Genomic DNA, 22933 nt, shown 5'->3' with positions numbered 1-22933 from the left:
ATAGTTTGTCTTTGCTTTTGTTTCTCTTGCCTCAAGGACCTATGTAGAAAAAAAGTTGCTATAGCAAATGTCAGAGAAATTACTGCCTGTGCTTGCTTCTAGGATTTTTAAGATTTCAGGTCTCACATTTAGGCCTTTAATACATTTTGAATGTATTTTTACATGTGGTGTAAGAAAGTGGTCCAGTTTTCTTCTTTTGTATATTGCTGTCTATTTTTCCCAGTACCATTTGCTGAAGAGACTGTCTTTTTCCCTTTGCATATTCTTGCCTTCTTTGTCAAAGATTAATTGACCATATAATTATGGGTTTATTTCTGGATTTTCTATTGTATTCAACTGATCTATGTGTTTGTTTTTGTGCCATCACCATACTGTTTTGATTACTACTTTGTAATATAACTTGAAGTCCAGAATTGTGGTGCCTCTAGCTTTGCTTTTCTTTTTCAAGATTGCTTTGGATATTCAGGGTTTTTTGTGGTTCCACGCAAATTTTAGGATTATTTGTTCTAGTTCTGTGAAAAATACTATTGGCATTTTGATAGGGATGGAATTAAATGTATATATTGCTTTGGGCAGTATAGACATTTTAATAAAGTTTGTTCTTCCAATCCATGAGCATGGAATGTCTTTCCATTTCTAAAGACATGGAATACTTCATAAATTTGCATGCTATTCTTGCACAGGGCATGCTAATCTTCTGTGTATTGTCCCCCTGCTTGTGTGCTTTCTCTCTTTCTAAAAATTAATAAATAAAAAAGTAAATAAGTAAATAAATAAATAAATAGCTATACAGATTGTTAAGAAACTTCTTCTAAATCTGTGATGCTGGTTTAATGTGACTGCTAAACTCACAGGCACATACCACCACTGTTCTCACAGAGAATCTTTTTTTTTTTTTTTTTAAGTAGGCTGCACACTCAACGTGGGGCTTGAACTCATGACCCCAAGATCAAGAGTTGCATGCTCTATCAACTGAGCCAGACAGACACCCCTGTTCCCACACAGAAACCTGAGTATTTAAAGCTTGGAGCCACACATGGCTGAGCTCCAGTCACAGCAAGGCAATCAAAGAAGCCTTCTAACTTTGGGAAATTCCATGTTCTCTTTGTTCCCATCTTATTGTGGCTGTTCACAATGAGAGATAAAAAGTCAGGACTTTAGCTTTCAAAAAACCAACTTGGACAAATCAAGATAAATACAGTCCTGAACTCATTTGCATGAATGAATCCCTAGTCAATTCTTCCAGACAGAAGATGTCTTTGAGGGGAGTCTGGCATGAGCTTGAAAATATTATCATAAAATTCATGTTTGACTGCTTCTTCTTTCCCATTCATGGTTGAAGTTCAATGGGTCAGAGATAGGTAAACAGTTAATGGTTTTAGGTTACAGAAATTGAATAATAAAACTTCACATTTTGAGAAGGAAGAATATGATATCAGAAGAAAATTCTCTCCCCTTTAAAGAAATAAAGGAATAAAGAAAAAATAAAGAAAAGAAATTTTAATTAGAGGGAGGGAAACCATGAAACTCATCACTTGACTTGATAGCAGCTGTTGGTTTTTGTTTTTGTTTTTTTCCAGACACTTTGTTATAAGGCTCTGTGTTGATGAGAAAGCTAAAAGATACAGAATATCACTTATGGCAAATAAAATAAATAAATAAAAATATTGAAATGAGCAAAGAAAGATAGTCAATTCTGTCTCTTCCACAAGAATACTATTGTTATCTCAGAGTTTAGGTAATATTAACTGAGACAATATATGTGAAAAGTGACTAAACTATAGAAACAGAAAGTAGAGCAATGTCTGCCAGGAGTTGGAGGTCACAGAAGGAGGTGATCTTAAGAAGCACAGGGAAGGGGCGCCTGGGTGGCTTAGTTGGTTAAGCGGCTGACTTCAGCTCGGGTCATGATCTCGCGGTCCGTGAGTTCAAGCCCCGTGTCGGGCTCTGTGCTGACAGCTCAGAGCCTGGAGCCTGTCTCAGATTCTGTGTCTCCCTCTCTCTGACCCTCCCCCATTCATGCTCTGTCTCTCTCTGTCTCAAAAATAAACGTTAAAAAAAAAAAATTAAAAAAAAAAAGCACAGGGAAATATATGGAATGAGAGAACTATTCTGTAATTTAATTGTGGTGGACTTGTGTGCATTTGTCAAAGCTTGCAGGGTGAATATTACTGCACTTAAAATGTACCTTAATAACAAATATTTTAATTTCCTGGCACATAGTAGGTAGTCGAGAAGAGAAACAGAGAACTCAGTTTTTGCTTTAGATGATGTGTTGTGTTCTAGAAAATGGGAAGAATGCGAGGGCCAGTCTGTAAGTTTCACATTCATATATTGAAAAACCAACGTGATCAGTCTAACAAAAGTTGGATTGCCTATAAACCTTGTTTCTATCATTCCCTGTTGACAAGATACAGGATGAGGGTTTTAATAGAGTGGCGGAGGGATAGTCCCTGTCAGGTCTCTCTAGTTTGGAGGGAGAAAAAGGGATTCTTCAAGTAAAATGACTCAGCAGAAGTATATTTAATGTCACTTTAAAAACCGGAGGCTGAGAGCACAGTTGTGATAGCACTCTAGGTCACAGTCACATTGGTCAGTAACATTTGAATAATTGAAACATGAGATTTTCTCACAATTCTCAGGTACAATGAAAAATGTGCTCCCACAGACTGAAGGGGACAGAACATGAGGCATGTGGCAGCCACTGAAGTGGACGGAAGTGAAATAGGGTCAAACAATGGACTATTTTGCAAGCTAAAGTTTTTGACATATTATAGGTTTATTCACTGCTAATAATGGTAAGAAGTTAACAGTTCTTGAGTTCTTACATATAATGTCCAGAATTTTGCTAAATGTTTTACATTTATTATTCACAATATTCTATTACCATAGGTATTATTATTGACTCCATTTTATAGATGGGAAAACTGAGGCTAGGATGTTGAGTCACTTGCCCAAAGTCACAGAACAAGTAGGGGTGGCAGAACTGGATTTTTTAAATTTTTTAATGTTCTATTTATTTTTGAGAGAGAGAGACAGAGTACAAGTGGGGGAGGGGCAGAGAGAGAGAGAGAGAGAGACAGACAGACACAGAATCCGAGGCAGGCTCCAGGCTCTGACCTGTCAGCACAGAGCCTGACACAGGGCTTGAACTCGTGAACCACGAGATCATGACCTGAGCTGAAGTCAGGTGCTTAACCAACTGAGCCACCCAGACGCTCTGGCAGAACTGGAATTTGAATCCAGTTTCTTATAATCTAAACTTTCTTTTCCTGATCACTGTCCTACAATGGTTGTTTGCTCAGTGAAAACGCTTTTTATTGGGTCTTCTAATAGCAATATAGTATTTATTGGAGGAAAATATTCCTTTCTTTTATAAATTGCATGTTGCAGACAGACCTGTGAAGGAAGATAGATGGATTGAAAATTCAAAGCATTTTAGATTTTTAAACAAGCACCTGAAAGCTTACATCTTTTGTCTGAGGCTTAAATAGGGCTTTATTTCTAAAGGAAAATAACAAATCTTTGTGGATATTGGCAGCATTCACTGAGGGTGCTAAGGCCTACACTTCCAACATTAACACAGGGCACTCTGTCTGACCTTGCCCTGGAACACCAGAGGCAGTAAGCAAGGTTTGGAAAGCTGTGCCTTGTAAAAATGGGATGAAATATGCCAGAGCCGTGAAAGATTGCTGAGCAAATATTAAGGTCAAGAACTCTCTATGAGTCTTATTCTAAGTTGAAGCCAACACCTGGAAATCAAATTCTCTATTTCTTAAGACTGACAATGATCCTACACCTCTTCAGACCCAATACATGAAACAATAATAAAGTTTCATAAGCATCCAGGACAAAGAGCTTTATTATATGATGGTTCACCTTTGATGAAAGAAAAGTTCTGAAGAATCAGGGTTACTTTTCTTTGTTTAGGAAAAATTAAAATTCATTTCAGAAACTGTACTTTTTTTTTTAGGACTGTGTTGAATTTGAACATACCATGAATCATTCAATAAAACTGTTTTCAACTTTCTAGAAGTTGACAGAACTAGAGTCTCTGTTTATTTTATTTATTGTCTAATAACACATGAAACTTATCATTTGCACTAAATATTTTAGCTTTTGAATATATGCAGCTTAAATACCTCATTTATATTATTCTTTAATTTTCCAGTCTTCATTGGTCTGGCCTCCTTAAGCTCTTTGTAGGAGGAATGAAATATTTCTTCTGCAATGCAATGTATGAATATTCATATTAAGTGCAATAAATAGACTATAAATAGTTCAAATCCAATTTTACTATAAATCAGTTACGACAAAGATTTTTGTACTCTAAAAATATTTTTGGATTTCAGATATCAGTTTACAATCCTGTAATACAATGCTAAAAAGGAACTTTATTTAACTGGATAGAAGTTATACTTCATTTTTTTAAATGTTTGTTTGTTTAGAGAAAGAGAGACAGAGACAGAGAGAGAAAGGCAGAAAGAGAGAGATCACCAATCAGGGAGTGGCAGAGAGGGAGACAGAGAGACAGAATTCCAAGCAGGCCCAACACAGGGCCCCAACTCACGGACTGAGATGATGACCTGAGCCAAAATCAAGAGTAAGCCGCTTAACCGACTGAGCCACCCAGGCGCCCCTAGAAGTTATACTTTACACTTAAATAAATTACAATCCTAGGCTTCAAAAATCTACGTGTGCATATATACATGTATAAACTACAAACAAGTATTAAAATCATTTTCTTGTCTTAAAAAGAGCATATATATACCTTCACAATACTCAATCTGAGAGATATTTGTTTTGAGAATGTTGATGCTTCTAGCAGGATAATAATCTATTATATCCATGTATTACTTTATATTTTGTCAAGTACTTTTATATTTACCATCACATTGGTCTTCACACCATTTCTGTGAAATAAACAAAGCAGGAATTATTAATTTTTTAAAAATCACAAATTTTTTTTAAAAATTACCAAAGGAAGACACTCTTGCAGATAATGTGAAAGATAACAGAAGAAAGAAAAAGTTGGAGGGTTTCCCCCCTTGTTTTAGAGAAAAGAAACTTGAGAGTCAGAGAAGTTCAATGGCCAATCCTAGGTCTAACAGCTAGAAAGTAGATCTGGAATTGAAATCTAGACTGACTCTAAGACTTGTGAATTTTATTCTTTCAACAATATTTAGTGAGTGCCAACAGTATTAGGCTTTCTGATAACCATATCCACTATACCACAGTGCCTCTCAGTTAAGAAACAGAAGACACAGAACTTTACAGCTTAAAACATCCGCAGAACCTAAATCCAAAGAACATGATAAGACCACACTGTCAGCAGAATTACTTTTTTTTTCATTTTAAGGAGAATGTTTAGTTTGCTAACTAAAGCAGATTCTTCCTTCACCAAATTCTGTTTAAATGGGTAACTTGAATCCAACAATGACTTAAGAGTTTGGGGGAGTCAGCACACTAATGTAGATTACAGCTACCATGGGCCAGCCGTTTTCATAAGTGACCACACGTATTTTGTAAGATGTAAGCTTTAAGATGTGCAGCTACTAGAGTCTACCAATAGTTGAGGTGGAAAGGATGATTGTAGAGCAGTTTGGTGAACTATTGAAGATATTTCCAAAGTCTTAGTCTTGTCCTTTACTACGGTGAAATGGTTGTCATTAAACTGTTCTTGACAGGTTTTGGAAAACTTACTTTTAGTGAATTGACCTAGAAACATTTGGTCTAAGTGTCAACTTTATGGTGTCAAATTAGGATTCTATCTCCAACGGAGGTCATACATACACTCTGCATTTAGTTTTTGGGACTGCCATAACAAAGTACAACAAACTGGGTGGCTTAAGCAACGGAAATTTATTGTTTCACAGTTTTGGAGGCTAGAAGTTTAAATCCAGGGTGTCAGTGAAGTTGGTTCCTTTAGAAGACTGTAACTGAGACTCTTGTCTCATGTCTCTACTAGCTTCTGGAAGTGCAGTGATTCCTTGGTTTATAGGTAGCATTATCTCTGTGTCTTCCTTCTGTGCATGTCTATGTCCAAATTTCCCCTTTTGATAAGGACACCTCACTTAAACTTGATTACCTCTGAAGAGATCCTATTTGCAAATAAGGTCACATTCTGAGGTAAGGGGGTTAGGAATTAAATGTATCTTTATTGGGGTTGTGATGGTAAATCTTATGTGTTAACTTGTAAGATGTTTTTGGATGAGATTAACATTTAAATTGGTGAACTCAGTGTAAAACAGATTGCCCTCCATAATGTGGGTAGGCCTTATCAAATCAGCTGAAGGCCTGACTAGAACAAACGACCAGCCTCTTTGAGCAAGAGAATTCTCCAGCAGACTACCTTTTAACTTCATCTGCACCATTGCCTCTCCTGGATCTCCAATCTGCAAAACTTGGAACTAAACACCACCATTGGCTCCCCAGGGTCTCCAACCTGCAGATTTGGGACTTGCCAGCCTCCATAATTGCATAAGGCAATTCCCTATGATAGATTTCTTTATACACAAGCGCACACACACACACACACACACACATCCTATTAATTCTGTTTCTCTGGAGAACTCTGACTAATCTAGAATAGAACACATAATTTAATCCATAGCACAGTCCTTGTTAGGGATACTCTAGCAATTTGAAAGAGACATGCTTCATAAAACTATTATACTATACTACTTGTGGCCTATTATGAATTAATATTTTTTGTATAAATTCTGTAATCATCTTGTGAATGTTACAATTATATTTCATTATATTTTTGGTGTTTAAAGTATCAAACAGATGTCTTTGAAGCTTACCATAAATTTTGCAGTCCTGTTTTAGAATTTATTTCTGGAAGCCTCAAACACTGGAGCTTAAGCTTTTCTCAATCTCTGACTCTACCTCGCTGCTCCTTCTCCACTTATTATCTCTCTCACTTGCTTCCTATTGCCAGGAAAGCTTTGCTATTTCTTGCCTACTGGCATTTGCACACATTCTTCTTCTTTCCATGAGGTCACATTCATCACCTGCTTTAAGAAGTCTTCCTGAATAAATCCTCATTCAATTGGAGCAGGTAGTAGCTGTGTGCCATTCCATCCCCAAACAAAAGGCATGGGACCATTTCACAAAAGCCCAGCATAAAAACATCAGTGTTTGGTGCAAACAAGCTGAGGAAATTCATAACATACATAATGATGAATTAAAGAGAATCAGGTGAGAAGAGATGGCGATGTCTGATGATGAAATAGAAGAAACAACACGAACAAAAAAACTGGGAAATCAGCTTAATATCACAGGCAGAAGTTCTGAAGGAAGAAAATGACAGCCTCCGTTGGCAGCCCGATTTCTATCTGAATGAGGTAGAACCCCTGAAGCAAGAGCAAGGCAGAGCCCACAGAGAAGATGACATCTTGGACGTCAAGTCCAAGAGCAATACAAAAGGACAGAAGCTGAACTTGAAAGTGTCAAAAATGACAAGTTACAGGTGGAAAACACGTTGGATAATCTTAAAGAAAAGGTACATCTGTCCTATATGAACCTTTTCCCTTGCCCTTTTCCCCCCTTTTCGGTGACAGTGAAAATGCCCTGGCAGTTACTGCAATAGGAATCAATGTGGAATGCTTGGCTGAGTGGGGATTAAAAGCTCCCTTTCTGGGAATAATTCCTGAATCAAGGGCTCTGCCTTTAGATGTGAGTCCTTGGCATATCTAAGGACTCTGGAGTGTATACTTTTCAATGAATAAAAAGTTGATGTATCCCTTAAAAAAAAGTCTTCCCAAATAAACTCCAGCCTTATTTAATAAGTCTGTAATTAGTAACATTTTTTAAAATTTTTGTTAATATTTATTTACTTTTGAGAGAGAGAGTGTAAGCGGGGGGAAGGGCAGAGAGAGAGGGAGACAGAGAATCCGAAGCAGGTTCCAAGCTCTGAGGTATCAGCACAGAGCCCGACATAGGGCTCCACCTCACAAACCACGAGATCATGACCTGAGCTGAAGTTGGACGCTTAACCAACTGAGCTATCCAGGACCCCCTAATTAATGACATATTTAATCAATGCTAGTGTAAGAAAAATTCTCTCCTTCCATTTTCACACCATATTTTCCAGTGACAAAGGTCTCTCCAATGGCCTATTGGTCAATCTAAGAAATTTGGAATCTAAAGTTTAGGGGGAAGCCTTTGAAGTATTAGAAGCAAGTGAGATATGATTCTGTTTTTACCAGAAGGATTACTCTGGCTGATCTGTAGAGAATGGATCAGAAAAGGCACAAATGGAGTGGGAAGACAAGACAGGAGGTCCAAACATTAATCCAGATGAGATTTCAGCTTTTACTAGGATGTGCCATGAGACTGAGAAAGAAAAAAAATACTTGATAGTGGGTTACATATGTGGAGTGAGGCAGGAAGGAGCTTTCAGTAGTGACTAACAGATATGAAAAGATGGTCAACCCCATCCATAATAAGATAAATGCCAATGAGATCTATAACAAGATCACTTATTTAGGGAAAAATCCAAAATTTTGGTAACATATTCTGTTGGTGAGACTCAAGGAAACAATGTCATTTAATGCTGATGGGAATGCCAAATTGCACAGACTCTTTGGAAGAGAAGTTAGCAACCTAAGCATTTATCTTTTGACTCAGTAAAAGTTGATACCAAAGATAAACTGGCAAATATACAAAATTGATATATTTGCAAACCTATTCATCACAGCAACATTTGTAATAGCAATGAGTATACTAAAGCTGACTGTATTGCTTACAAGAATTAGTTGTTAAATTATCAGGGACTGTGTAAACTGGTTGTTGAACATAATGATTTAAAATTAAACTACATATGGGGCACCTGGATGGCTCAGTCCATTAAATGTCCAACTCTTGATTTCGGCTCAGGTCATGATCTTACTGTTGGTAAGATCGAGTCCCACATCAGGCTCTGTGCTACCACAGAGCCTGCTTGGATTCTCTCTCTCCCTCTCTCTCTGCCCATCCTCCATTTGTTGTGCTCTCTCTTTCACTTTGTCAAAATAAATAAACATTTTTAAAAAATTAAATTATATAAACTTACAATTAAATACCTTATTTTAAGAACAGAGATAGTAAGTACTCAAAATTCATCAATTTCTAGTTATTTTACTATGTTTTATTACTACGTGTCTCTTGAGAATTATGAATGGTGGGAGTACTACATAATGGCATGCTACTGTATGTCACTTCCCAACTTCACATCCAGTGACATGATGTTAGTAGCTTGAAATCATCCATGGTAGGAATATTTACATCACATAGAAATATGCAAACACTTGAAATCAGAACTTTTTCCCCTAAGAAGAGCTAATTGTTAAACATTTACCAACACACAACTGGAAATAATCCAAACATCCATCAAAAGCATTCTGGTTGAATAAACCATGATATATCCATTCAATGAAGTACTACACGACTATAAAAGGAAATAGGGCTCTTTTTATATACTCACATAAAAGTGATCTCCAGAGTATACAGACAAGTGAAAAAAGCAAATTGAAGAAAAGTATGTATGATATGCTTTTAAAAGCAGGGAGGATACAAAGGCATGTATGTTTTTGCTAATTTTTTTTTTAAATAGAAGGCTAGCAGAAAAGTTTTTAAATGGCTACATACTAGGTAGATAGAAGAAACTATAATAAAGATGGAGATAGATGATTGACCTCTTTGAATATACCTTGTTTGGTAGAATTCTTTGGAACAATACAAATATTTTACATAATTAAAAAATTAAGATCTTATTAAAAAAAGAAATCCCTAAACCTCTGAAGCAAAATGAAACAAATTAATCTATGCAATGAGTTGATGGCATAATCACACAGAAAGAGTTATTTCAAATGAACTAAAAACATAATAATTTTATTTGGCTAGTCAGATACACCCTTAGGACCAACATAAATACAAGGAATGTAAAAAAGAAAAAACCTTTCTTTTAGGTTTTTATTTATTTATTTTTGAGAAGGAGAGTGAGCATGAGCAGGGAAGGGGTAGAGAGAGAGGGAGAGAGAGAATCCTAACCAGGCTCTGCAATGTCAGCACAGAGCTGGATGTGGAGCTTGAATTCATGAACTGTGAGATCATGACCTGAACCAAAATCAAGAGTCAAATGTTTAACCAACTGAGCTACACAGGTGGCCCAAACTGTAAAAAAATCTTAAAATTTTTTCAGCAATCATATTGCTAGTGATAGCATTGATTTTGTTGTTTTGAAAACTATTATATACAATCTAGGAAGAAGAAAATAAGTAATGATGTTTATGCCATTAACAACCAATATTTTTTACAGTAGTATAAAACATCATAAATATAAAATCAAAGAAGTTAAGTAAAAATACTGTAACCTTAAATTTCAAATGTTGTGAAATCATATTTTCTCTTTTAAAATATTTATGTATTTCCTAGCTCTGTGCTCTGAACAAGCCTAGATATTATGACAAATGCAGCAGGAGCGAGCTCTTAAAATTCAAGATTTTGATCTCAATACCACTTTCCAACACTGGGTTCCTTGCAAAACTAGATGATTTCAGTGCTGAAGCAAGGAATGTCTAAGGTGATCCTGGAATATCTCATCATCCCAGAAAACAATGAGGCTACCAAAGACTATTGAAGTTTGTCAGAAGGAATCAAGAGCCAAATTGGAAGAAACTCCTACTAGTCAAAAATGGCATAATTTGAGCATCAACAAATATAATTGCTGCAATGGATTGAAACATGTAAAAATATTGTTAAAAGTTCATTGACCATCCATGCAATATGATAGAGAATCAACTCATTATGCTAAAAGCTGATAAGTAAAGGGAAAGAATAGAGGATTTTGCCTTTCCCATTTAAAACATACTGCTGGGTAACCAAAAGTTGTGACAGGAAGTTTCTTTTTATAGAAGTATTTCAGCCAATAAATGAAGAAGCAACAATAGAACAACATTTTATAACCATGGTCAGCATAATGGATCTACTCTAAACAATGACCATCAAAAGTTTATCCAGATCACAAAAATAAGAAAGACAGACTTTACTTGCTTCATGATGGAAGATGTAAAAAAGAAAACCTGGACAGTATGGACGTTCCTCAAAAAGTTAAAAATAAAGCTACCCTAGTAATCACAATCTAGTAATTACACCACTGGGTATTTACCCAAAGAATACAAAAACACTAATTCAAAGGGATATATGCACCCCTATGTCTATTGCAGCATTATTTACAACAGCCACACTATGGAAGCAGCCCAAGTGTCCATCTCTAGATGAATGGATAAAGAATATGTGTATACACACACACACACACACATACATGTATACATACATATATATATATATATATGCATATATATATACATATAAATATATGCATATATATATACACACATATATATATATATATTATATAATATATATTGGAATATTATCCAGCCATAAAAAAGAATAAAATCTTGACATTTGCAAACAACAGGGATGGAGCTAGAGAGTATAATACTAAGCAAAATAAGTCAGTCAGAGAAAGACAAATACCATGTGATTTCACTCATGTGGAATTTAAGAAACAAAACAAATGAACAAAGGAAAAAAAAGAGAGAGAGACAAACCAAAACCAAAACCAAAAACAGACTCTTAATTATAGAAAATAAACAGATGGTTACTAGAGAGGAGGTGGGTGAGGGGGATGGGTGAAATAGGTGAAGGGGGTTAGGAGTGCACTTATGATGAACATTACAAAAAATACAGAGGACAAAGGGAAACTACAAGGTAATGGCTGTTTCTTCATCAAATCTATTTCTGGGACAAGGGTGGGGAGGGGGAGGAATAATAAAGGCTAAAATAAATGTAAGAGACACATCAATAATTGCTATATGTGGACTTTATTTGGATTCTGATTTAAATCAACATTAAAAAAATAATTATAAGGGGGGCCTGCGTGGCTCAGTTAGATGAGCCTTGGTTTCGGCTCGGGTCGTGGTCTCGTGGCTCATGAGTTTGGACCCCACATTGGGTTCTGTGCTGTGCAGAGCCTGCTTGGGATTTTCTGTCTCCCCTTCCCCTCTCACATTCTCTGTCTCTCTCAAAATAAATAAATAAACTTGAAAAAATTATAAAATTTAAAAAATAATAATTATGAGTCAATCTATGCTATTTTGATAAAGTTTTTTTTAAAGAATCCTTATCTTTTTAGAGACATATATGAAAATACTTGTGTGCAAAATAGTATGGTGTTCAGGATTCATTCCAAATTAATCCAGTTTGGGATGTGGTAGACTGGTAGGAGTATAAATAAAACAAGAGTGGCATGCCAAATGTTGAAGTCAGGTATTGTCTCTATTTTTGTAGGTTAAATTTTCCATGTTAAAAAGTTAAAATGTTTAAAAATTTAACTATCCAGTTTTTGTTTGAACTGGGAGGAGGTTAAGATGCCATTTGCTGATACTGTACTGTCTTAAGGAGGACCAAATTTGGGGTGGAGAAGGGATTTAGAAGAAGGGAAGTTAATTATTTAATTTTCAGTTCTGAATATGGTCTGAAGTATCTGAGAGCCATGTAAGAGAAGATACTGAGTAGTCAGATAAATATAAAATTTGAACCTCAGAAGAGACATCTGGACTAGAGATCTAAATTTAGCATTATCAGCATATGGGTGGAAATTGATACAATTACTTAGGAAGAGAATATATTGCAGAATAAAAACAAAGCATACTGAGTGCCTATTACATATCAGACACTATTCTAAATTCTTTAAATGTTTTTAAAATATACTTAATCCCAGGGCACCTGGATGGCTCAGGTGGTTAACTATCTGACTCTTGATCTCAGCTCAGGTCTTGGTCTCAGAGTTGTGAATTCAAGCTCCATGTTGGGCTTCAAATTGGGCTCTGTATTGAGCATGAAGCCCAAATAGATAGATAGATAGATAGATAGATAGATAGATAGATAGATTTAATTCTTTAATTAATATTTAATTAATATAAGTATTTAATCACAATGATCCCATGAAGTAGATATTACTATTATTTCCTTTTTATGTATTAAGAAACATAGGCACATAATTCTTACCTATAGTAAGTTTAAGCTTTGTGACCAGAATTTGGATCCTTGAAGTATGGACTCTGAAAAACAGAATCCCCCAGGACTGTGACCTAAAGAGCTCTGATACCCAGAAGTAGAAAAGAAGAAACCAGAAAATGAAAAAGCAGCCAAAAAGGTCAGAGAGAAAAATATTTGAAAGGTGTGTAAATATGAGACAAAACAAGAACACATTCAAGAAAGGGAGTGGCCAACAGTGTTGAACAGTGCCAAGAGGTCAAGGAAAATGCATGCTGAAATTAATTCCATCACTGGTGGCAAGCTCAGTTCATGACTCACGTTACAGTTTATTTCCGTCAGGATACTTTTCAAAAGAGTGACTGAGACATGGTGTGATTCTAACTTGATAATAAATAATAGCTTCTACTATTATACATGTAAGCATAATAGCCTCTACTATAGCATATTTTACCTCAAAATACATGGAATACACAAATCTAGACACTCAAAATATAATTGTAGAGAGAATTTTTCTGTGGTTAACAGTAGAAATTCTTACTGAACGGGTTCATCTTAATGATTCTTTTATATGGAGATTTTTCCTAATATATTTAAAATATGATTCAGTTTTCAAATCTGTCAGACATGAAATTTTAAAAACACATTTCCTGTACACCTGTATTATGATTTTTATACATTTTTAGTGTTTGCTAAGATTAGGAACAATTTAAATTTCGAGGAAGAATGAAGCTTTTAAAAGCTGTTAAATAAAAATGATTAGCTTTTCCTACTGTTCAAAAATTATCTTCTTTAAATTTTCAAATCTTACTTTTGGTTTCAGTGAATAAATTGTTAGCATTTATGTTCTTGGTTTCTTAGGGAGAATCTTTACATTTTAAGGAAATTTATTTGTGATATGGGTAATAGTGAAGGACTTCATTTTCATCTGAATATACTCAGTTAAGGTATTTTAAGGAGCTGCTGAGTATGTTACAGGTGATGGAAAATGTTAGAGCTCTTCCTCTCAGATAATCTGTATGTAATCATCAATGTCTCATCCATGTCATACTATCTTATGTTTTTATGCTGATAAAAGAAACCAAACCAAATAAAACATTTTTTGGCTTGAATTTTAAAAAAAAAACTTTTTTTATGTTTATTTTATTTTAGAGACAGAGAGACAGAGCAGAAGGAGACAGAATCTGAAGCAGGCTCCAAGCTATCAGCACAGAGTCCTGCACGGGGATCAAGCCCACAAACCGTGAGATCATGACCTGAGCCAAAGTCGGGCACTTGACTGAGCCACCTAGGCTCCCCAAGGCTTGAATGTTTAAATCTTAATAACAATATTAGAAAATGGGAGATGCTTACTTTCCAATCTATGTTTGTTTGATTTTAAATGTTGGCCTAAGGATCAAAATGAAATTATTAACAAGCTGGCTCTCATCTGTACAAAAATAAAACAAAACAAAACAAAACAAAAAAACAGAGGAAAATTATCTGGTAATTGACATGAACTGCACAATCTAAGCAAGCCTGTGAAAAGCTAACATACTACTTCTCTATGATGAGAGGAAAAGAAATAATAGATAATATTGGAGCTGGCAACTATAGGACCAAAGCAGGCTCATCACCTAGCGCAGGGACAGTTACATAGTAAGTGATCAGTAAATCAGTGTGGAACAAACGAATAAATAAATAACAAACGAATCTTGAGTTTGTACCAGTAATGAGAAGCAAGAGGCAGCTTGTTAAATGATAATAGCCAATTTATACTGCATGGTTATCATGTGCCCAGCCCTATGAATAATTTAAATGGCCAAGATTCATTACTGCTTACCACATGCTCTACTGCTTATCAGACCATTACTAACCGAAGCCTCAACAGGGAGCATTATTATCATCATCATATCTAATCATTTCATCTTATGAATGAGTACACTGAAGCACAGAGAGGCTACGTAACCTGCCCAAAATCACAAAGCTGGATAATGGTAGTTCTGAGCTGTGAACAGTTTATATTCAAAGCTTGTTCTTTAAGCCACCATGTCCTGTTGCCTCATTCTGTGTGATTAAAAACTTTCTATCTGTTGCATTTGCTAAAATCCTTCCAGTTTACCCAAATCCTTTCCATATGTGTTAGTCCTAAACACTTTCAAGGCTGTCTATGGGGCCTATCTCTACTACCAGCAGCCTCGCCTGCCACTCCTGGAATAGATTTGTTTTCTGGAATCACTGACTTTCAGAGCGGCACTTGAGTCAGTATAAAGTAGTAGCCAAGTACATGGGCTTTGGTCTCCAGCTAAATGCAAATCCTGGCCTTTTTCCCATACAAGAATTTCTTTAAATTCTGTATATTATTATCCCACCTTGGAAAAAAAAGGCAAGGAGAGTGAGAAGAGATTGCATACTGCTTACCAGCTACTGACTGTATTAGTTCAAGTTCTTACTTTTAATAACTCTGTTTCAGTCAGCAAGACAGGGCAATCTAGTCATTAGGGAGTGGGTCTCTGCTTCTAATAAGTGAGCCTCGTTGTCAACAATTCCTTACTTCTGATGAAGCAACTTAACCAGAAATGGAGCAAGGAAAAGCTGGCCTGTTCTTCTGACAAATGGAGAAGGGGAAAAGTCACTCTAGTCCAGTGGTTTTCTAAATGCAATCTGCATCCTCCTGAGGGCTCCAAGACACTTACAGGGAGTCTGCTAGGCCAAAACTATTTTTATAATAAAACTGAGATGTTATTTTTCTTCTTTACTATGTTAATGTTTACTAGTGGTGCAAAACCAATGGTGGCAAAACTGTTGGTCCCTTAAGAAGAATCAAGCCAGTGACACCAAACCACACTGGTAGTTACATTCTCCACCATCATGTGCTCATAATATAAATAAAATACCAGGTCCACTCATGTAAGAATGTCCTTTATAAGGCACTAAAATTGATTAACTTTATTAAATCTAAACATCTTACTAATATTCCATATGATGAAATGGGAAATACACTGAACTTCTGCATACTGAAGTATGATGCCTGTTGCCAGGAAAAGAAATTTGTGCAATAGAGCTACGAACAGAACCACCTTGTGTTTTCATCAAACTTCATTTTTACTTGAAAAAAAGAGTGACAGACAAATAACTGATTACCAGATTGGGTATTTGGTAGACTTTTGCTTTTTTTTTTTTTTAAATGAACAAGCTGACCCGTCACTTCAAAGAAAACAGCAGATGGTATTTTCTTCAAGAGAAAATTTAAATTTTGGAAAAGTTGAGTTTACCACAGTGAAATTTACAATTTCTCAATACTTGAAAGACTTTTGTAATGAGAATAATAGTGACATTAACACAATTTTTTATGTTGTATAATGAAACGGGTCAACATTCAGAAGATCTGAATAAATTGGTGAACCAATATTTTCCCAATGACCAATGAATAATTTTACAAAACCATGCATTAGTCAAAGATCCATTCAATGTTCAAGATATACATCAGCAGATTTCAAAACAACTGAGTACACAAAGTTTAATTAAATGGTTTCAGATTTCACTCTGTAATTAACCTTTAAAAACCTAACACTTGTAGGGGTTTGGTGTAATATAAAAGATAGGAAAACAAAGGACAGGCAGAACAAGTGAACTGTACAATATTAAATATAAATTGCTGAAGGTCTGAGATTAGAAACTTGGCTCCTAAATCCCTACCTCCCAAGAATAGGTTTCTAATAATATTAACCCTATCTTAGTAATAATTATTAAGATCCTGAAGAAAGACATGGCCCCAACTTGATTCCTCAGCATTACAACTTAAAATTTAGAAAGAATTGGTCTACAAAATTGTTCCAACTTTTTAATACTAAAACATTTTGAATACTTTTACATTTAGTGCTTCCCTTTGAAGTAGCCATTGACAAAAAGCTACGAGGAATTATATTCAGTCTATAGGCAATATGTGGTTTACATTTTGATTCAGGGTACCCCTTCCAAGGACCTAAATCCCACAAATTGGAATCTGAAGTGTGTGTGGGGTGTGTGTATGTGTGTGTTTAAGGGGCAATTTTCTCAACAGAAGTCTGTCTAGTGCTTTTTACAAAATTCTAACAGCTTGGGATTGTGGGAGAAATAGGACTCAGTCCAATCTTTGTGAAGTAGTAATACTCTGGCTTTCTTTTTTTTTCTTTTCTTTTCTTTTCTTTCTTTCTTTCTTTCTTTTTTTTTTTTTTTTTTTTTTTTTTTTAGAGAGAGAGAGAGAGAGAGCAAGCATCAGAGGGCCAGAGGGAGAGGAAAAGAGATAATCTTTTTTTTTATTAAAAAAAGTTTTTTTAGTGCTTATTTATATTTGAGAGAGAGAAAGAGACAGAAGGCAAGTGGGGGAGGGACAAAGAGAGGGGGAGACAGAATGTGAAGCAGGCTCCAGGCTCTGAGCTGTCATCACAGAGCCCGACATGGGGCTTAAACTCACGAACCATGAGATCATGACCTGAGCCAAAGTCGAACGCTTAAACAACTGAGCCACCCAGGTGCCCCTGGAGAGAGAGAATCTTAAGCAGGCTCCGTGATCGCGATTAGTGCAGAGCCTAAAGTTGGTCTTGATCTCATGACTATAAGATCACGACCTGAACTAAAATCAAGAGTCAGATGCTTAACCAGCTGAGCCACCCACATGCCCCAGTACTACTCTGACTTTAACCAGTGTTCCAGATATATCTCCTTTCAATTCAAAGATATAACAGCACCATATTTATTCCTTTGCCAAACCAAACCTGGGATGGAAACAGACAAGAGATTCAAAGCTAATAGGAGGTGTTGCCAGTGTCTGGACCAACATTTAAATTCAGAGAATTTCAAAATAAGCAGAAATCTTAACAGATCAGCTAACCTCTCTTCATTTTTAAAAGATGAAAAAACTGTGGCCCAGAAAAATTAAGTTTTTACAGTGAGTTAATGCCAGAGATAGAACTGAAAACCACAGGCTTTTCTCTATACCACAACTTGATCATCTAATTGCTTTTTTCCTTGATTGTCAGTTCCCTGTCTTTAAACCTGGACTGAGGTTTTCTTAACCACAACAAAAAGAACACAGCATGCTAAAGAACTGGTTAAATAGAATCAAGGAACCCTATTTACTTTCAAAAAAAGAGAAAGGTTTGTTAAATGCTAAGAAGTTCATAATAGTCTAGTCAGTTGACACAGGTTCTTAGGTTTCAATTACAGAAAAACATTACTGCCAAAGTCCACAAGTGCTATCCTAATTTTTCAGATTACTTCCTTAGAAAGTGTGCTTTTGATCTGCTCTTCCAAAGAAGAACACAAGTGCAGACTTCAATGCTTAATAAAGTTAAAAGCTTCTCCCTGGGGTAACTGAAATTTTTATCAAAGGGGCGATAGACCTGGTTGCAGCTGCAACAAAGAAGTGCCATATAAAGCCAAGTGGAAAGCAGTTACACATCATTGGTGGTACACGGCCATTGAACGTGGTTATATTAATTGGAATCTATTGCACAGGACATTCCACTACATGCTGGGCAAATGACCCTGAAAGTTTTGAGTCTCTCTGGTGTATAAAAAAAGTTCAAATGTAAAAATAATCATACAGATGGTGGATTCTCTATCCTTGAATGGGCATAGCCACCCTGAGATGTGGGTGGCTGGAAAATTTCTTTTTTAAATAATGCCCTTTGAGTGAGTCCCCATATATGCATCTTCTTTTACAACCATTTGAAAATTTGTCTTCTAATAATTTCACACAGAGCTTTCAGCGTAGCAACATTCAAAAGAATAAAACTAATGAAATACAGCAACTTTTACATTTTTACTTTTGTGCTTTGGGAAAATTCCAATTAAAAGATGTGAGGCAGTTCAAGTTGGAATTTCTTTATTGCTCCCCAAATGAATAACTTGTAATCGAATAGAAAAATTAGAGAGATTTAAAGCCAAAGTAGTATGGAATATGTTTCAAGTATATAAGGATGCACCCTTTATGCAGCACTTATGATTTGAACTTTTATAACCTTAGATGCTCATATTGTCCCTGATTGCAGGTTGTGTGCAAAGAGTAATCATGACATTTGTCTTTTAGGCAGAACTCATTCCTGAGCTTCATCACTGCCTCTTTATCTTACTCTTGAAACTAAATATTAAAAGAGAATCCCAGATATTATGTCAATAAATAATAACCCTAAAATGTCAGAAACATTGTCACGATATAGCCAAGTGATAAGACTAATCCCTTTCTCAGCTTCCCAAATTTTTCCCAATTTTATAAATAAATTATCTAGACTACAAATCAATGAAAATGTAAGCGCTACCTAGATGATGGCCAGAGGATGAATGTACTTTAAAAGTATTGCACTTCAAGCCAACTTTCATTTACTCAAAACTGGAAGCCTAGAATTCTCACATACATCAATCTTTTCATCAAGCCATACAACACATGTTAAAAAAAAATAGTAAGTTTCTATTACATCCAAGTTCTATTTTCCCCCAGGGATCAACACATAATGTTGACTGGATTTTTGATTAACATGTTTATCTAAAGTATAACAGTGAAGAGCAGTCAAAACCCAGAAATCAAAACATTTACAAACATCTTAAACTAATTAAAGCAAACAGAATAATTATACTTTTTTTCTTCCATAACCATAACCAGTGCCTTTTCTATATTTACCTTTCTATCAATAGGTGAAATTTCAGTGATTTCTGCCTTTCACAAAATGATTACTGCAGAATCAATTGGAGCCCCCAAATGTGAGCATTATTATTGCCTAGGAGAACAGGGAAGATATTATATTTATAACCAGAGCTTGTTAGATGTGGGAGATAACCGACCTCTTTCCCAAGGGTCAAATATCAATGAATATAGTATTTAAGTAGACGCAACATGACCACTTGAATCACACTCCAGTAGGTAGAATGGAACTAAGGAAAGACAAATGACAAATGACAAATGAAAGATCATGATATTCCACTCAGGGCCTTGCTCCCCACTGAGTGGTGTCTTGCATCAAGTGAGAGCCAGAACCAAGATTTAGAGATTACGAGATAGGTAATTTCTTTGTAATGAAGAATTATAGTCATCCCTGATTTAATGAATGATTACAGTAATACTCCACTGTGGCTTATCATTGAAAAAAAGTTAACAGGACATTAAATGAATCGTTTTCCTACCAAGTCATTATATTGCTCATCCTACTTTCTCTCACAGCTCTCTACTAAAATTGATTTGGCCATAATATTTTGTGAGGGGTGTGAGCAAGTACTGTTCTTTAGGTGTTCCTTACCACAAAATACAACAGTACGTAGAAAACTGTAATGGGAATATGCTTTTCCTAGACTGTCTACTTTTACAAATGTACATCACCTATTATTACACAATCAACCTGTATGTACATTGGGTAATCAAAGTAAAAAATTTTCATCCCTCGTCAGAGGACAAAGGTTTTCAAACCATCATGTTATCTTTGTTTTATTTTTCTTTAGTGACTGATAAACTGTGACTATTTTATCTGCCTAAAAGACCTACCAGAAAGATTTGAGGAACGTTTGGTGGCCCACTTAACTAAAATTCAATCACTGACAGTATAACATAGTAGGTTCAGAATCAGACAATTATAATTTGAATTCAGACTGCAATACATTATCAGTTCTGCAACTTAGGTAAGGCTATATAAGTTCTCTAATCATAAGCTTTTTCATTTCAAAAATGAAAATAATACTTTCAATACAGGGTTCTTACGACTAAATGTGATAATACATTTAAAACACTTAGCAGTGTCAGACACATGGTAATTCCATGGATAAATCGTAGCTATCAGGGCCACCACCTGACTTTATAGTTCTTTTGAATTAGAAAAAGCCCTATGGATATTCAACTTAGAAAGCAAAGCATGAACTGGATTTTAACCTCCCCTGGCCACCTCAGCTAGGTCTTTCTGCTCAGTGTGCAAACTAGACAACTGTACTCAGAGATCTTAGGATCTACTATCAACTATAGCACATGAAATTTCCATCACTAAAATAATTCCTTGTGAATAAGTTTTTCCCCACTCTCTAGAGAGCCCCTGCTATTTTGATATTTAATAAAAACAAGATAATGAGATGGATAATCTCACACACTACTGGTGAGGGTACAAATTGGTATAATATTTCTGGAGGGAAAAATGGTAATATTCATTAAGAACTTTAAACAGGCTTATACCTTTTAATCTAGTAATTCCATTTTGAGACTTTATTCTAGAAATAATCAGAGACACAGAAATATATTTGTCAAGTGTTATATGAAATAGTGAACATCAGAAACTACCCAAACATTCAAATATTGTTAAACTGAATAGTCTGCAGCCACTTAAATTTCTTCTTAAAGAAGTTTCAATAACAGAGCAAAAGCTTACTAAAATGTGGAGTGAAAAAAACAGGATGCAGAATTGCATATTTGTGATTCCATTAAAAATACACAGAAAAAAACCCTAGGATAAACTAACAAAATATTTAGAGTATTTCTTTCTGAATGCACAATAATATCAACATACAGCAATCTGTTGTGTTTCTACACACCAACAATGAAGCAGCAGAAAAAGAAAACAAGGACTTGATCGCATTTACAATTGTACCAAAACCCATAAGATACCTAGGAATAAACCCAACTGAAGAGGTAAAAGAGCTGTATTCTGAAAACTATAGAACACATATCAAAGAAATTGAAAAGGACACAAAGAAACGGAAAAACATTACATGCACATGGATTGGAAGAACAAACATTGTTAAAATGTCCATTTCACCCAAAGCAATCTATACATTTAATGTAATCCCTATCAAAATACCACCAGAATTTTTCACAGAGGTAGAACAAACAATCCTAAAAATTGTATGGAACCACAAAGACCCCAAAAAGCCAATGCAATCTTGAAAAAGAAAAACAAAGCCAGAGGCATTGTAATTCCAGACTCTAAGCTATATTACAAAGCTATAGTCATTAAGACAGTATGCACTGGCACAAAAACAATGGAGCAATGGAACATAATAGAAAACCCAGAAATGGACCCACAACTATATGGTCAATTCATCTTTGACAAAGCAGGAAAGAATATCCAAGAGAAAAAAGAGTCTCTTCAACAAATGGTGTTGGGAGAACTGGACAGGTGACCAGAAACTGGACCACTTTCTTACACCATACACAAAAATAAATTCAAAATGGATGAAAGACCAAATTGTGAGATAGAAAACCATCAAAATCCTAGAAAAAAACACAGGCAGCCACCTCTTTGACATCAGCAGGAGAAATTTCTTACTAGACACGTCATCAAAAACAAGGGAAACAAAAGCAAACATGAACTATTTGAAGATAAAAACTTCTGGGGTGCCTGGGTGGCTCAGTCACTTAAGCATCCAACTCTTCAGCTCAGGTCATGATCTCACAGTTTGTGAGATTGAACTCCACATCGGGCTCTGCACTGACAGTGCAGAACCTGCTTGGGATTCTCTCTCCCCCACCACCTCTCTCAAAATAAATAAACATTTCATAGGGCATCTTGGTGGCTCAGTTGGTTAAGTGTCGAACTTCAGCTCAGGTCATGATCTTGAGGTTCGTGAGTTCAAGCCCCGCATCGGGCTACATACTGGTGGTGCAGAGCCTGCTTGGGATTCTCTCTCTCCCTCTCTGTCTGTCCCTTCCCCACTTGTGCTCTCTCTCTCTTTCTCAAAATAAATAAATCAAACTTTAAAAAAAAAAACATTAAAAAAAGATAGATTCTGCACAGCAAAGGAAATAATCAACAAAACTAAAAGGCAGCCTATGGAATGCAGATATTTGCAAAAGAACTTCTCAAACTCAACACCCAAAAAAAACAATTAACCCAGTTAAGAATTGGGCAGAAGACATGAATAGACACTTCCCAAAGAAGACATCCAGATGGCT

At 35.7% G+C, this 22933-nt stretch overlaps 1 non-coding gene across 1 annotated transcript; it reads right to left on the bottom strand.

The window, feature by feature from the left end:
- Positions 1 to 638: 638 nt before the first annotated feature.
- Positions 639 to 742, bottom strand: LOC122199023. The gene has a single exon (XR_006193296.1). It is a non-coding gene; the product is annotated as a U6 spliceosomal RNA (small nuclear RNA).
- Positions 743 to 22933: the final 22191 nt, after the last annotated feature.

Source organism: Panthera leo, chromosome C2 (genome assembly GCF_018350215.1).
Source record: "Panthera leo isolate Ple1 chromosome C2, P.leo_Ple1_pat1.1, whole genome shotgun sequence".
Taxonomy (NCBI): domain Eukaryota; kingdom Metazoa; phylum Chordata; class Mammalia; order Carnivora; family Felidae; genus Panthera; species Panthera leo.
This window is presented reverse-complemented; position numbering and strand designations above follow the sequence as displayed.